Below are 18581 nucleotides of genomic sequence, written 5' to 3'. Positions count from 1 at the left end.
TTTTTTTTCATTTTGTTTTGGTTTGGGTTCATTCTTCAGAATTTTTTATATGGAGAATCTTGTCTTCTGTGAATACACTTTTGTGGTTTTTTTATTAACTAATTCTAAAATGATTTCTTCATTTTTAACTTTAAAAAACCATGTTCATAACACACTCCAAGAACGCCACACAGCAACAATGAATAAAGCTTTATTCACATACGGTTTTATCTCTTTTTCTTTCTGAGTACGTGTGATATGTTTTCTGGCCTTATTTTTCTACCAAGGACCTCCAGTAAACATTGTAAGAGTGAACCTCCTTTTATTCCTCCAAGTCTCAAATTTTGTACATTTGTAAAGTCTAGTTTACTGTCTTTAACTAGGCCTCTTTCAAATTATGAAACTCCACAGTCTACAGATTTTTCTCCTCTCTTTTGTAAGGACCTTTTCCTGTAGTTAATCTTAAGTATAGTTTTACTAGTGTCCCCTCTAACCAGGGAGCTCTGGTGGCGTAGTGTGAAGAGAGTTACACTGTTAACCTAAAGGGCAGCATTCTCTGGCAGTTCAAATCCACAAGCCACGTTGTTTTTGCTGTTGTTGTTGTTGTTATGTGCCCTCAAGTCGCCTGCAATTCATAGTAAACGTATGTACAACAGCTCTAAAACCTGCTTTATCTCTTGCCAATCTTACTGTCTCAGACACACCTACCCCCATTACCCAAGTGACTGAATCAATCTATCTCATCATCACCAGCCACGTTAAGAAAGAAAAACAGCAGCCTCATCTGTGAGATTTATCACCTCGGAAAACCAATGGAGAGCCATCACAGAGTAAACTCCAACTAGACAGGAGTAAGGTTGAGAGACCCTAACCAGATGTAATTTTCACACTGTCTGTGTTACCCCACAGACTCCTAAGATGCCCAGTATCATCAAAGTACTGATCTCTCATAATTTTGTGTTCAATCTCAGGTCTTTACCAGCATACTATTTTTTAAGTTTCTATTCTTTTTTTAATATTTATTTTATATTGATTTGCTTACAAAGTTTGTATACATTGTGTTTCATACTAGTCTTCATTCATATTGTTTCATAAAATCATTCCCATGCATTATGGTTTTGAGGTGTTTTTTTAGACCAGTGTACTATTTTGTCTCACTGCATACCCATGTTGTTGTTGTTGTTCAGTGCCGTTGAGTCTCAGGCTACTCATAGCGACCCTATGAAGGATAGTCCTCGATGCTTGGGTGCCTTTCATCCTCTCTCCAGGTTCATAGGGTTTCCAGAGGCAAGCTATTATGGAAGGGGATGCCACTCCTCCTTCCACGCTTGTTTTAATCGGGGAGCTCCACCCCACTCTCAGTCCGCATTGGGTAGCCAACCATTAACACATTTGACACATCAGTGTCACAGTGTTCAGCCTCACAGCAACCACAAGTTACCGCTGTATGGCAACTTGTACACCAGCGCTATACGACCTAGAGACATGTCTGAACAAAAACAATGAAAGACAGGCCGAGGGCCACGGATTAAAAGTCATTAAAAGTGAAGGTAGCATCACCTTCTGTCCACTGGGCCAGCTGATCTCTCTCTGTGTTAATATTATTGACTGCTTACCCATAGGAAAGGAAAATATTTTTTTCTTTAGTTGCAAAAGTTGTATTTATTGGGGAAATAGTAGGGGGCAAAGGATATCAATAATGAAAGCCCTCGGGTTTAGCCCAGCACACACATACAGGAAATATCTGGGTTTTCTCTGTCATCCAGAAAGCCTTACTTCGTAGCAATCCCAAATCAGCTCTTCCTCCAATCATCCAGAAATAAAAACTTTTATTTCTGGTCCCATCTCCATGGTTCTGCACCTCACCTTAAGAATATTTATGTCCTTCTTCCTATCCCACTCACTAGCATTCAGCAAGTTGGCTTCAATAGTAACATTTTTAAACATAAATCTGATTGTGTTGCTCTTTTACTTATATATTTCAATGACTTATTCTAGACTCTTTACCATGACTTTAAAGGTAGTATGTGATCTGCTCCCTACCTTATTTATTCTCTGATCTTATTTTCTAAAACAGTGAAATCTCTCAGAGAAGAAATTCAATGGGACAGCTTTTGTTTTGTTTTGGTTTTTTTTTGTTTTTTTTTTAAATTTAAGTTGTTTATTTTTCATTTCAATGAACATCTACAGAAATTTTGGGATCCCATTGTTTTTTTAAAAAGCACTGCAATTCTTGTGCTTTTGACAAGTGCACACTTACTCATTTTCTATCATTCTCCATTTAACAGAAACGGTTTGAATTTTCCTTCCCTAACAGATTTCTACCTTTGACAGGTTTTCCTGGGCTCTTTGTCCTCTTTGGTCCAGCCAAATGAGTCTCCATTCTTCTCTTTGAACTGACCAAGTTTATTCATATCTTAACCCAGAACTGGATCTTTTCCTAACTATCACTTTTTTAGTATTTCAATCATTCAAGCTGAAATATTATTTCCTTAAGACTTTTCCCCTCCTCAACATGTGATTCTTCCACAGATGGTCATTATATTGTTGTTATTGTGTGCCTTTGAGTCAGAACTGACTCATAGCTGATTTTTCTAGCGGGTTTTCAGAGGCAGTTAATCACACAGTCAATATAGTACCCTTACTGTCTTTCTAACAATTATTACTATCTCAAATGATCTTGTTCAATATTTGGCTTCTTGTTAATTTCTTTCACCCTGCAGTAGATAAATTCTATGAAGGCAGGGATTGTGATCATTTTGTTAGTATATATAATATCAATGGTGTCTGTTCTAATATTCAGACACATAGTTGGTATTCAGCAAACAGTGAATGTTAAATGAATGAATTTGTTTTCTAATTTACCATCTACCTACTCATGCAAATCAGAAATCATTCTGGATAGCCCTTAACTCATTCATATTTTTGTCGGGGGAAAAAAAGCTAGAAAACACTCTATTTTAATCAGTAAAGTATTTCATTTCAGTAATTAGCAAATTACTGGACCACTAGACTTACCAAGGTAGTAAAGGTCAGAGAAGTCACTGCTAGTGTTTAAGAAAACTAACAGCACAGATGTAGGGACAACTCACCAAAGATCTCAGTGATGTGCAGGATGTGACTCAGAACTGCTGGCAAAAGTCATGTGTGTCTGTCGCCTACCAGAGCCCATACACCCATTCCCCACTGCGCACCCATTCCCCACTGCGCACCCATTCCCCACTGCGCACCCATTCCCCACTGCGCACCCATTCCCCATTGCTACAATGATACAGATTTTCCTTCTCTTTTACCTTCCAAGTCTCTTATGGGCAGAACCCAACTAGGAATTCTCCTGGCAAAGAAAGTCAGAAATTTGCAGATTTCAGGACTCAAGTACCTTTAGTAAAAGAGTTACTAATGAATATGTTCAAACTCATAGTAACCTTATGAGTAGAATTGCCTTCCTGGGTTTTCCAAAGCTGAAATATTTGCATAATTAGACATCTTTCTTACATGGAAGCACTGGTGAGTCAAACCACTACTGTTTCGGGTTTAATAACTGATGACAGCGCTCCTAACCTTCAATATTGAGGAGATTATGGAAAGAAAAAGTGCTGCTGAAATCCATACAAGACAGCCCATCAACTCACTCATCTCTAATACATTACCAGATCTCAAAGATTCTATGCTTCCCTGGCTTCCAAATCTCTCTCTCTTTTTGTAACATGCTAACTGATACTCACCACCTCAGTCCTACATTTTGCATAATCTATTTAAAATTCAAATGTGACAGTGTTTATTACCTAGCTTAAGAGCCTTCAATGCTTTTCATCACCTACAAAGTAAATTCAATAGAAGAGGCTTGGAAGGGCTATTTTTTCACTACACTTTTTGCTTCAGTGATACTGTACACTTCATCCGTCTCCTCCTCCCTGAACCCTTACTCATGTTATCCTTGGGTGTTTCCTACCTGCCCTAATAAGTGTTTATCCATTAAAACACAATTAAGATGTTCTCTTCCTCCAGAAGCCTTGCTTGTCATCATCTCTGCTCCCTTCTTGCCTCTTGCTTTTATACATACCTTCTATCATCATACACAAGAAGAGCCAGTTTATGTCTCTGTCTCTCCCTCTGGAGAATGAACATCTTTTGAGGACCAACTCTGCTACACTCGTTTTGTTACGAAGTACCTGACAACACTAGACACAAAGCATCTATTTCATGAATGATTGTGTGAATTAATAAGTGCATGGACTCTCAAACTCTACATTGATTTCACCTCTTATTCATTTAGTTTCAAAGACTGCCACAATACACAAGGGAATGGTCCATGGAATCAAAATAAAATTATACATACAAGGCGCCCGGACCTTATGTTTCTCTTAAACCATTTCAGAATTTTCTCCCAATAGTAATACAACTTTTTGTTCCTAGTCTCAGTTAGATGGAGAAAGAAGATTGAAATTGAAGTAAAAGTGTATTAGACCACTTAGATTTCATGCAGACACACTCGGAGGAAATGAATAGCAGACACAGATTGAATGTACTAGATATTGTTATTCTTTGAATACAGGAGACATGCTTGTGAAGAAACCATCTGAAAGTCTAGCTAGGTTTTAATCTAGTGTAAAAGAGACAGTTTTGGTCAGCAAATAGGTAGGTTTTTATTACCTCCACTTACCTTTTCTCCTTAACCCAACCCAGTGTCAGCACATCTGCTCCAAATCACAGTGACACGAGGCTGTAAATCTGTACTGGAAGAGATTGCCTCTCTTCCTCCTCAGAACTGCTGGAGGATTTGAACTGCTGACCTTTGGATGGCAGGCTGGTACATTATATGCCAACAGGTTCTTTTTCTCCTGAAAGCATTTTTTTAAAAAAAAAAATTGCTTTGCTTACAAAATTTGTATACATTGTATTCATACAATCATTCCCATTCATTATATTTTATAACATTAATCATCATTAAACTGTTGTTGTAGATGTTGTTGTTATTGTTGTTATGTATGTGCTATCAAGTCCCCTGTGACTCATAGTGACCCTGTGTACAATAGCCCTAAACCCTGCCCTATCCTGTGCCAATCTTACTGTCTCTGACACTTATATCCCCATTACCTCAGTGACAGAATCAGTCCATATCATTGAGGGTGTTCCTCTCCTGCACTGACCCTCCACCCTCCCAAGCACAACATCCCTCTACAAGGATTTGTCCCTCTGTGCATCATGTCCAAAGTATATCAGATGAAGCTTCAGAATCCTTACCTCCAAGGAGCAGCGTGGTTTAACCCTCTCTAGGACGAACTTGTTTGTTCTCTTAACAGTCCATGGTATATTCAATACTATTCTATAAAACTACAGCTCAAAGGCACCAATTATCCTTCTATCAACCCTAGTCTCTCTGATACATAGGAAGTTCTCGCAAAGACCATGGCCTATAGCAGGTGCACCATAGTCTCCAGATTGACATCGTTGCTCTTCTGTACTTTGGAGAGGTCTCTGACAGCAGACTTTCCCAGTAAATCTTTTAATTTACTGGCTGCTGGTGCCAAGGGTGTTGATTGTGGAGCCATTTTAGCAAACTAAAGCTGTTAACAATCTCAATCTCTTCACCATCTATCATGATGCTGCCAATCAGCCCAGTGGTGAGAATCTTTGTTTTCTTGATATTGAGCTTCAATCCACATTGAAAGCTGCAGTCCTTGACCTTCTGTAGCAAGTACTTTAGGTCCTCCTCAGTTTCAGCAAGATATGTACATTTTACCTGTTTCCCTAAACAACATACTTGAAATTAACAAATCCTTCATCTCTGTAACATATGCTGGCTCTACCAATAAGCTGAACAGCACAGACCTTCTCCACAGATCATCTCAATCAGAGGGACTAAGCCTGTCCTTCCAAACTGTATGCCAATGTGTCCACACTTCACAGCCAAGCTGTGGTATGAACCTCTGTGGTATTCTCAGATGTTCTCTTTAGATCAAGTTTCTTTCAATCTATTTCTTCCATAAGGAATGACAGAGTCACTTAACAAACACATCAAATGAAGTGTTGTGTCTCTCATTACTGATGGCCTCTCTGGTCTTATCTGGGACAGGTGCTCCCCAATTTATGTCCCTACCCCTCTGAAGGTCTTTCTTTGATCAAGCCACCTCTCTGTTGCTCCTATTAGTTAACATTTTTGTTTGTTTGTTTGTTTGTTTCACTTAAGGCAACTAGACCTTAGAAACAACACTTCAAATTGTACAAACTCTATTTCATGATAAAATGACTTTGGAATCCTAGTAGTGCAGTCGTAAAGCAAGTTGGCAGTTTGAACTCACCAGTCACTCCACAGAAAAAAGATAAGGTGGTCTGCTACTTTATAGATCACAATGTCTGACGTCTATTACACAGTTCCACTCTCTCCTATGTGGTAAGCAGAGTTAGACTTGCCTTGCTGGCAGTGGTGTTAATGGATCTTTATTTGATTTTTAAAGTTTTATAAATGTGACCTTTGATGAGTAAGATTCAGAAGGCAAACTCAACTCATTGCCATCAAATCAGTACTGACTCACAGCTGAGGCCACAGAGGGCTTTCAGAGGCTGTAAACTGCATGCAAGGAGACTGCCCACTTTCCTCCCAAGCAGCATCTGGTAGATTCAAGCCCACTGCCTTTTAGTTGGCAGTGTAACTCCTTACTGACACTAGAACTCCCTGAGAAGACAAACACATGAAAAACAAGCAAGCAAAAACAACCAAACAAAAACAACCAAAAGCTCCGTACAGCACTGTAAGTAAATGTAAAAGTGGGCTCCCAATTATGGTCACCCATGTAGAGAATTCTAAGAATGTTTTCATTGGTTGATTTCAGAAGTAAATCCTAGGTGTTCTTTCTGAGGCCCCTCTGAGTGGGATTGGATCTCCAGTTTTACTTAACAGCCCCATGAGTTAGACATTTACACCACCCAGAAACTTAATAAATTGCAAATGCATACAGAACTGTAGTGCACAAGAAAGTCTGTTCCCCTCTGAAGCTCCCCAAGACCTTTTCTTTAGGGAACATCCAGTGCTCTGTAACTTTTCTTTGAAACGATGACTGCAGGCCAAGATTCATAGGTGTTGTAAATATCACAGAACAACCTCTTGCTGTCTTCCTGCCAAAGCCTCCGGGGTTAGTGTCACCACTTCCAGAATTGCATCAGAGACATGAATCGTGGGTAAATCAGCCTGAGGAATCAGTGCTATTTCCCCCAGATCTTTTCAGGCTTCATCTACAGACTTATTTGGAAATCCTTAGGATCTTACTCACCTTCTAAACACCTTCATTCTCTGCCTTGATCAATGACAGAGAGTAAGTCAAGGGGTACTGTTCAGTTAGTTTACGTGTTTGCTGTTTGAATTGGTCTTCTGACTCAGTTCCCTTCTAGAAGTTGAAAAATATTTTCAGAATAGAGGATGAATTTCATTGTTACCGGGTTTCTCTAAAGATATGCTTACTACATAGTACAGAAAAAATAAATATCCTCCCCTACTTATTTCTTGATGTCACACAACAGCAACAGCAATCTACGATGTCAGTTTGAGGACTAAAGTACTCCTGATTCAGGCCATGGTCTTCTCAATCACTTGCTATGCTGCTGGGAACTGGACAATCAGGATGACAGAAAAATCAATGCCTTTGAACTGTAGTGTTCAAAGTACTGACTATCCCACGGACTGCCAAAAGAACAAACATACATCTTGGAGAAGGTTCAGCCGGAGTGCTCCTGGGAGGCAAAGATGATAAAGCTTCATCTCACATACCTTGGACATGTTGCTAGGATAGGCTATTCCCTGGAGAGGGCCATCATACTTGAGAAGGTGAAGGATGGCAAAGGAGAGGAAGACCTTCAACAGACTGACCGGTGACTGCAGCAATGAATTCAAGTGTACCAGAGATTGTGAGGAAGGCACACGATAGAACAAGATTCCTATCTGTTGTTAACAAGGTAACTATGAATCGTACTAGGCTCAATCACACCTTACAGCAACAACACCTTAAAAATGCAGTCTCTCAAAGGCATACTGAGGAAATGATGCTCAGTAGATGTTCCTTGGCAGGAGCACTGAAACAGGAAGCTCAACAAAACAACTCATCTCATTGTTGGAGAATCAGAACTGACTCACAGCTGACCCTCCAATGGATTTCAGAGACTGGAAAGTGCACCAAAGGAAACTGCCCCTCTTTATTCTGCAGAGTCTGGTGGATTACAGCCTTTGTGTTAGCAGCATAATTTCCCAAGGACTAGACATTAGAGCTCCCTGGAATGGGAGATAGGGAAAGAAACATTATCAGATACCCAGTGCCGACAGAGCAGGCATGTGGCTTCTTTATTGACAAAACTTTGTTACTAGAGTGAGATGGCGTCTCATTGCTGTTTTGGTCAGCATTTCTCTAATAGCTGATGATTTTTGAGAATTTCTTAATTTGTATATTAGCCATCTTAATTGTATTCTCTGATGAAGTCTATTTTTATGTCCTCCACCATTTTTTAAATTGTGTTGTTTATCTTTTTTTGAAGTTTTTGAGTTTTCTATAAACCCAGAAACTATTTTATATTTGAGTCCTTTTGCAGATATGTGGCTGACAAATATTTTTCCCAAGCTGAAGTTTTTCACTTAATTCTTTCAGAGAAGTATTTTCATTTACCTAAGCATTAACTTTTTAGAAGGTCTCTATCATTTAGTGTATCTTCTGCCTTTGTGGACTTTGGGTTGTATTTGATAGCCTTTTTACAGTACAGATTAGCTCTGGTGGTCTAGTGGTAAGAACTGCACTATAATCCCAAAGGCACATGGTTCGAATCCACCAGCTGCTCTGCAAGAGAAGGAAGTGCAATCTCCTTCCATGTGATTACTGCCTCTGAAAAGCCTCTGAAGGATCGGCAATGGGCCAATTCCTACTCAGTGGCAAACAACAATAACATCATATTTACTTCTATTTTTCTTTGATGGTCTTTATAGTTTTATATTTCACATTCAGGTCTTTGAGTCATCTTTAATTGCAAATAAATACCCAGTATTGTATACTATTTCCCACCCCCCACCCCCGTTTTCTGCAAAGAGTTTTCCAGTTTTGGAGTTTTCCACCTAGTGGGAAGACATAGGTCACATAAATAAATATGATGCAAAACTATCAAAAGCTTTCTAACTATAACTTTTAATGCTAAGCATTTCCATTACAATTATACTATTGTGCTTTATAGCTTAATTATCGTTACATGAAATAAAGATTGCTTGACATTTTTATTCAATATTCATTGAGGCTTTAAAGTTAATTATCAATTTAAGTAAGTTCCAAGAGCCCTAAAATTTTCTTTAGAAAATTATGTGAATTAGATGTTATAATTTCCATTTTGCGTATGGTTAAAAATCCTAATATGGTATTCCATAGTTTCAGTGTTTTAAAAATTGATGATTATTTTATAGAGAATAAAATTTATTATCCAGAGGGAATAAATTTCTTTCCAGGTCACTCGATTTTAAAAGTGTATGTGTTTAAGATATATGTTAATTCCTGGGTTTGGTAGCATTAATTGCTTAGCTTCTTCTATTTGAAAATGTTTAATTAGGTAAATGTAAATATACAGAAGCTACAGTAAGTATCACAAGGTGATAATCCCAGGAACAGTGTACATGATGCTGTTCAATGTATTTGAATCACTGGTTTTAAGAAGGTTCAAATTCTGCTGGACTTTCAAGAACAAAGGGAACAGTGACCTCCCATGAGAAGAATGCAGTGGATAAGCTGGTCAGTTACTTATCAGCCCTGCTATTGTAAGTGTGCCAACCAGACGTGTTCACATTACTTGGGCATGATGTGCACTAGTAGTTATCCTCAGACCAGGCTGACAAAGATAAAATTATGACTTCATTCTCCATAGATAACTTATCCTTTGTTCTTTGAAACTGGTCATTTTAAGATCACACATATGATGAAAAATTCAATACCTAAAAGTGTTCCAGCTCTGTGCAGGAGCATTTTAAATATTCTCTAATAGCTACATAGAGAAGACTTTAATAAATGTTAAACATACTAAACTTTATTATTACCTATTACAAACATTCTCACCACTGGACTGATCAGCAACATCATGACAAATGGAGAAAAGATTAAAACTGTTAATGACTTTGTCTTTCTTAGATCCACAATCAGTACACACAGTATTAGCAGTCAGGAGATCAGGAGACATATTACACTGAGAAAGTTTGCAGTCAGGGAAAATATGTAGTTAGGAACTTCTCCAAATTATTGAGGAGCAGTGATGTTAGTTTGAGGACTAAGGGACACCTTATTAAGGCCATGCTCTTTCCAGTCACTTGCTATGATGCTGAGAGCTGGATGGTGACTAACAATATCAGAAGGAGAAACCATGCCTTTGAACTGTGATGTTGGAGAAGAGTATTGAATATCCCATAGACGGTCAAAAGAATAATCATATATGTCTTGGAGAAGGTACAGAGTGTTCTTTGGAGGCAAAAATGATGAAATATAATCTCACATACTTTGAGCATGTTGCTAGGAGAGTTTATTCATTGAAGAGGAACATAATGCTTGGGAAGGTGGAGGAACAGTGAAAAAGAAGACCTTCAACCACATGAATTGATACAGTGACTGTAGCAATGGGTTTTAAGAGTGTTGGAGAGATTGTGAGGAAGGCATGGGACAGGACAGGGTTCCACTCTGTTCATGTGGTAACTATGAGTCATACTCGACTCGATGGCACCTAACAACAATAACTTTTCAAGAAATGGAAAAAAATTGTCAAAGAACAAAACACACATTTGAAATACATTAGACTTCACAATTACACTGGAATTTAGCCTAATGATTAACAACAGAAAATCTCATTTTGTTCAGAAATTATTCCCAACACAGGTTTTGAAGGCAGGTTGTTGTTGTTATAAGCCATCGAGTTGCTTGTGACTCATAGTGACCCAATGTACAACAGCCCTAAACTCTGTTCTGTCCTGTGCCAATCTCATTGTCTCCAACACACTCATCCTGATTACCCCAGTCACTGGATCAATCTACTTCACAGTCCCTCTGTCCCTCCACCTTCCCAAGCATGATGTCCCTCTCCAAGGACTGTTCTCTCCTTACAACATGACCAAAGTATGTCAGACGAAGCCTCAGAATCCTTGCCTCCAAGGAGCAGCCTGGTTTAACCCTCTCCAGGATGAATCTGTTTGGCAGGTTTGTAGTTTCTAAAACTATCTACAAGAAATGGGGGTTGTGGGGCAAGCATGCGTGTGTTTGTACATATATACCCCCCCCGCCCCAAAGAGCTCAGAACAAATTGCAATTTTCAATCATTACTGGAAAGGTTTAAAGATAAGCCAGTAATTAAAATTATTTTAAGTAAACCTTCAGGCAAAAGTCACAATTGGATAAATTCTACACTTATTTCAAGCCTTGGACTAGGGTAATATTAAGATATGAAAACTGAAGTTAGGGGATAGGATTTTCTATTTGTTTCATTATCCTTGGGAGGGTGCTTTAAGCTATATTAAGCAAAATGTACTAGACTTGACCCACATCAATCACACATCCCCCAATTATCCTCTGGTATATATCCAGGTCTCTGACTTCTAAATCAAATGGTAAAATTTTACCAACTTCATGACAGATAAAAGTGATGTATGCAAAGGTACTTGTAGAATCATTTTATTAGAGTTCACCAAGATTGAGGTGAGTTGTTGAATGAAAGCTAATAGTACTGTATAGTTTTTAAGCAAAGGTAAAAAATCTTAAATAAAATTTTTAACATTATTAATTTTACTTATTTTTCTATATAAAATTTTTATATATGTTAGTTGATGTTAAAAAAAAAACCCAAACAAACAAAAAATCCCCAAGAACATAAAGCTTCTCTATATTTCCAGAAAGGATCTATCATGATTTAGTGGTAGAGTTGTGCTGCCATCCAATCTTTCAACTTCATAATTTTTCCTCAGTTTAGTCTTGTTAGACACTCAAGGAATTAACTTTTTAGGCTAAAAACATGACAGAGTGAAGTACAAAGACCAGAATTTTCTGAGTGAGCGTAATAGTTCTATGTTCTAGTTGTTGTTACTGTTACCATGCTGTCGTCATTGTTAGGTGCCATTGAATCAAGTACAACTCATAGGAAACCTATGAACATCAGATGTGAACTCTATACTATCCCATCTGTACTATGACATCTTCACACTTCCTGATACACTAGAGCCCATTGCAACAATCACTGTGTCAATCTACGTGGTTAAGGGTCTTTCTCTCCTTTGCCAACACTGCACCCTTCCCAGTTTCATGTTCTTCTCCAAGGAAAAGCTCCTCCTAGCAACATGCCCAAAGTATGTGAGGTGAAACCTCATCATTTTTACCTCCATAGAGCACTCCAGCTGCACCATCTCCAAGACATATTTGTTTGTTCTTTTGGCTGTTAATGGGATGTTCAGAGGTCTTCTCCAACACCGCAACTCAAAGGCATCAATTCTCCTGTCATCCTTATTCATTGTCCAGCCCTCAGCAGCATAGTAAGTGATCAGAAACACCATTGCCTGAATCAGAAGCACCTTAGTCCTCAAACTGATATCATTACTCCTCAATAATTTGGAGAGGTCTCTTCACTACAGACTTTCCCAGGGTAATGTGTCTTCTTATTTCCTGACTGCTAGTTCCAAGGGTGTTAATTGTGAATCCAAGTAAGATGAGATTGTTGACAGTTTCAATCTCTTCTCCATCTATCATGATGTTTCCTATTAGTCCGGTGCTAAGACTCTTTATTTTCTTGCCATTGAGATGCAGTCCATACTGAAGGTGGCATTCCTTGATCTTCTGCAGCAAGTGCTTCAAGTCTTCCTCATTTTCAGCAAGCAAATTTGTGTCATCTGCACAACACAGGTTATTAATTAGCCTCCCTTTTATCCTTATGCCACATTTCCTCTTCATAGAGTCCAGCTTCTCGAATAATTTTTTCAGCATACAGATTAAATAGGTATGGAAAGAGACTACAACCCTGACACACTCCGTTTATCATTTTAAACTATGCAGTTCCCCACTCTGTTAATACAACAGGCTCCTTATCCAGGTATAGATTTTGCATGAACACAAATGTGCACTGTGTTCTAGTACAAAGGGTAAACTCCATGAGGGTCAAGAATCTGTTTTATTTACTATTTTAAGCTCAACATCTTTCCTAAAGCTTATTGTATAAATATTCAATGACCTTTATAGAATTATTGATTAACTGAATGAATGAGCTATTCCATGATCTTGATCAAGTTACTTAACTCATTTGGGTTCTGCCTTTTTACCTTCCTTTTCTATTTATTACAAGTCACTCTGGTGATGCAGTCTGTAGGAAAGTGTGCTATAACTCAATGATGGCAAGTCTTTGACAGTTCAAATCCACCTGTGTTTCCTTGGAGAAAAATTGACAGTCTCCTCCCGTGCAATTTAAAGCCTCTGAAATCTAGTAAAGGATTAGCTGTAAGTTGGTTCCAATTCAACAGTGATGAATTACTACAATGTTCTGTCTCACTTTGCTTCAGAAAAATGATGTGTGGAAGGAGGGTCAACTAAGGAGAGGAAGACCCTCAACCAGATATGATTCTTTACAGTGACTGTAACAATGGGTTAGGGATGAGGAGGATGGCACAGGACAGGTGAAAGTTCAGGTCCGTTGTTCATAGAATCACTATGAGTCGTAGTTGACTTGACTGCACTTAACAATCACAACATGATAAAAAGATACCAAGAATCAGTTCATTTGGTTTGCATTATGATATAAGAGAGAACTCTCAAATTATGATAAGGAAGAAAGGTCAAGAGTGATGTACCTTAAGAAAGAAGACTACCACACCCAAAATCAAGAGCAAGAATAGCTTCATCATTTGAACGTGGGATTCAGATTGAAAGTTGCTGTAGAAACAGAGCATCTGCTCACAACCACACAGCCAAGCCCACCTACCCGCTCTTCTTCTGCCACATTTGGCCAAAGCAATCTGCTCCTGTAGGAGTCTTCAAGAAAAGAGGAGAACCTCAAAATATCAGCTTTGCTGCTGCACTTATTTTAATCAGAAATCATTCCCATTCTAGATGACCATGTCAGGTCTATTTTAGAGCATATGATCAAATAATCCAAACAGCTGAGAATGCTTGGGAGGGAAATAAAAAGACTTCCCTCTCTAGTGAAATCTTGAAAGGCACTATTGAATGGAGGAATTAGCATAGCTCAGAAAAGAAGAAAGATGTCTAAAGAGCAGGTTTAAAAGATCAAAAGGAGCCAAGTCCCAGCAAACTATGTGTCCCAGCATCAGAGCACAAATTAGCCAAGAAAGTCTTTTACAGAACGATTATTGGAAACAAGAGAGACCAAGAAAGGAAAGGAAACTTTTAGCTACTATCGCACAAACCTCGTTTAAAAAGGTTGTTTGTTTTGAGTTCAGACAGCAGTTCAATAAGAAAAGAATCTGAGTGAAATGGTGAGAAAAGTAAATAATTAGTTGTGTTATTTCAACAAACATGTAAGCTGGTCTATCTGGGTTACAGATAGCCGCTGATAAGTCAATGCTGAGTCATGCAGACCCCACTTAGGACTGTGCTTCTCAGGGTTTTAATGACTGTGACCTTTCTGAAATAGATCACGGGGCCTTTCTTATGAAGCATCTGTAGGTAATCTCCTACCTCCAACCTATGGGTTATCAGCCAAGCACATTAACCGTTGATACCACCCAGCAACATCATTCAGGCAGGACTTGGTTAAAAATGAAACATCAGTGTGAGTGAGGCACCATTGTGAGCAGTCTCCTGCATCCCTTGGACTTCATTCCCTTCACAGCAGAAGCCACGCCCTTTCTCAAAGGTTGTACTTCAGAGATCAAAAGAAAGCCTTTCCTAGCACATTAAGATATGATCCCATTTCTTCAGTGTTTATGGCAGTGTTTGCTCAGCTGCTTCCTCCCATAACTCTTTTCTGTTTGCAGACTCAAATTCCAATATAGAGTGACTTTTAACAGCAGCAAATGTGCTTTATCACCCTAGAAGTCATTACTGTGGAGTCAGAGCTCACTCATAACTGAACCTCCAGCATGAAAGAAGATTGCCCATCTTCCTCCAGAGAAGTCACTGGTATATTCAAGTCACCTGAGGTACACTACTTTTGGCTAGCAGCATAAGTACATTCCCTATGGATGACATCACCAGAGCTCCCCATCACCTCATAATACTTTATATTGTTGTTAGATGCCATAAAGTCAAGTACCACTAATAACAACCCTATGAACAACAGGTCCGAACCGCCTAGTCTGTGTCATTCTCATAATTCCTTACATACTTAATCCCATTGCTATAATCACTATGTTAGTCTACCTCGTTGAGGGTGTTCCTCTTTTTCACTGACCCCTTCACCTTTCCAACCATGATATTTCTCTCCAAGGAATAGCCTCTCCTAGCAACATGCCCAAAGTATGTGACACAAAGTTTCACCATCCTTGCTTTGTAAGGAACACTCTGGCTACACCCTTTCTAAAACATATCTGTTTATTCTTTCGGCAGTGCATTCAGTGTTCTTCTCCAACACCACAACTCAAAGCGGACAGTTCTTCTTCTGTCATCCTTATTCATTGTCCAGTTCTCAAACACACAAGTGATTGAAAATGCCATGGCCTGAGTATGGTACACCTTAGTCTTCAAACTGACATCATTGCTCTTCAGTTATTTGGAAAGGTCCTTTGAAGTAGACGTGCCCAATTCAATATGCTTCCTGATCTCTTGACTGCTGCTTCCAAAAGTGTGAGTGTGGATCCAAGCAATATAAAATCATTGACAATTTCAATCTTTTCTCCATTCATCATGGTATTGTTTATCAGTCCAATTGTGAGAATTTTTGTATTGTTAATGTTAAGATGCAATCCATATTGAAAGCTTGATTTTCTGTAGCAAACATTTCAAGTCCTCTTCATTTTTAGCAAGCAAGGCATGTTATCCATATAATACAGACTGTTGATGACTCTTCCTCCTAATGCTTCATTTTCTTCAGAGTCCAGCTTCTTGAATGATTTCTTCATTATACAGGTTGAACAGGTTTGGAGAAAGGGTACATCCCTGACATATACCTGTCCTGATTTTAAACTGTACTTATTCCTTTAGTCTATTGGGCTAACAGCTTCTTGGTCTAGGTGCAAGCACCTTGTATATGTCCTAAATTTCCTACGTGCGGGTTGTTACCATGTTCATTCATTTATAAGGAATTTTCCGGTTGCTCAGTGACTCATTCGTCAAACTGTGACCTGCGAGGACCTAGAGGTCAAACAGAAAGGACACTTTCTAGTTTTTAGCACACTTAGATTTCCAACGTCTAGGTGGTTGTTAGGTGCTGTCAAGCGGACTACAACTCAGAGTGACCCTTTGAACAATGGATGTAAACCCTGCCTCATCTTGTGTCATCCTCAACATCTCTACCTACCTGAATCCTTCACTGCAGTCACAGTGTCCATCAAACTTGAGGGTTTTCATCTTTTACACTGACTTCCAACTTTCCAAGCATGATGCCTTGTCCAAGGATTGGCACCCCTAAAATACACCTAAAGTATGTAAGACGACGTTTCACCATGTTTACCTCCAAAGAGCACCCTGGTTCAACTTCTCAACAAAAACCTGTTTATTCTCTTGGAAATCCATGGGATATTCAGTACTCTTCTCTAACACCACAATTCAAAGATACCAATTCTTATTCTGTTGTCCTTATTCATTGTCCAACATTCAGTAAGTAACTTAAGAAGACCATGGCTTGGATCAGGCACATTTTAGTCTTCAAAGTGGCACAATTGCTCTTTAGTACTCAAAAGAAGTCCCTGACAGCAGATTTTTCCCAATGAAATACATCTTTTTGATTTCTTGATTGTTGGTACCAAGACTGTTGATCATGGAGCCAAATAAAATGAAATAGTTAACAATTTAAATATTTTCTTCATCTCTCATGGTGTTGCGTATTTATTCGATGGGAAGGATTTTTGTTTTCTTGATGTTAAGATGTAGTCCGTACTAAGTTTGTAGTCTATGATCTTCTGCAGCAAATACTTAAGTCCTCCTCATTTTCAGAAAGCAAGGTGTTCCATCTACATAATGTGGATTTTTAATGAGTGCCACATTCTTCATATAGTCCAGCTTCTCAAATTATTTGCTCAGCATAGAACTTTAGTAGGTTGGAGAAAGGATCCAGCCCTGAAGAACACTTTTCTTGATTTTAAACTATCTGGTGTTTTCTTGCTCTGTTCTTACAAAAGCCTCTTAATTTAGGTCTAGGTTTTGCACGAGCATAATTAAGTATTCTGGGATTCCCATTCTTCTGAATGTTATCGATAATTGTTATGATCTGTACAGTCAAAAGCCTTTACATAGTCAATAAAACACAAGTAGACATTCTTCTGATATACTCTGCTGTCCACCAAGATCCTAGTAATCAAGGAAAGAGCAAGAAGGCTAAGATTTTAGGAAGAAATGTGAAGTATATACATTAACTTACAAATTTGTCCATGCAAGCATATAATAGACAATTATAATTGTTCTTCTTAAATATATATTATTTATGGGGAATAGAACCTTTGTGGAAATTTCTAAATTAGAATATATCGAATAAAGGAGTATTAGTTATATTTCCCATGTCTTTTTTTAATAAAATTCAGCAAATTCATTGCAACTGAAGATTTCAATCAGAAAATAATTTTTTTTCTTCCTAGCAGTTCTAATTTGGTATCACTCTAGATGTTGTTGTTGCTGTTGTTGTTGTTGTTGTTGTTAGGTTCCACTGAGTAGTGTATGATTATTAGCAACATTATGAACAACAAATATGGAGCCTGTCCTATCCTTGGCCCCACAATCTCTTACATAGTCAAGTCCATTGTTGCAGTCACTGTGTCAGTCCCCCACCTGGTTGAGGGTTTTCCTCTCCTTTGTCATTTTCAAGCACGATATCCCTCTCCAAGAAATAACCCCTCATAACAATATACCCAAAGTGTGTGAGATGATACTTCATCATCTTTGCTTCCAAGAAACTTTCTGGCTGCACCTTCTCCAGGACATATCTATTTGTTCTTTTGGCAGTCCAGGAGATCTTCTGAACTCTTATCCAGCACCACAATTTAAAGGCATCAATTCTTCTTCTATCGTTCTTATTTATTGTTTAGCTTTGAGATGCACAGCAAGTGACTCAAAAGACCATAGCTTGAATCAGGTGTACCTTCCTTAAACTTCCATCATTTTTCCTTAAACATTTGGAGAGGTCTCTGACTACTGACATACCTAGTACAATATGTTTCTGATTGCTTGACTGCTAGTACCAATTGTATTGATTTGGATTCAAGTAAGATGAAGATGTTGACAGTCTCAATCTTTTTTCCATCTACCACGATGTTACTTATCAATCCAGTGGTGAGGGTTTGGTTTTATTGACATTAAGATGCAATTGCAATTTAGAAAGCTGCAGTGTTTAGCTTTCTGCAGCAAGTGCTTCAAGTCCTGCTTACTTTCAGGAAGCAAAGTTGTGACATCCACATAATTAAGATTATTGGTGAGTCTTCTTCCAGTCCTTCCAGTCCTATGCTTCATTCTTCTTCA

The sequence above is a fragment of the Elephantulus edwardii genome, unplaced genomic scaffold, assembly GCF_000299155.1.
Source record: "Elephantulus edwardii isolate Elephantulus edwardi_28Jun2011 unplaced genomic scaffold, EleEdw1.0 scaffold00018, whole genome shotgun sequence".
Lineage (NCBI taxonomy): Eukaryota > Metazoa > Chordata > Mammalia > Macroscelidea > Macroscelididae > Elephantulus > Elephantulus edwardii.
Note: the sequence above shows the minus strand (reverse complement) of the source record.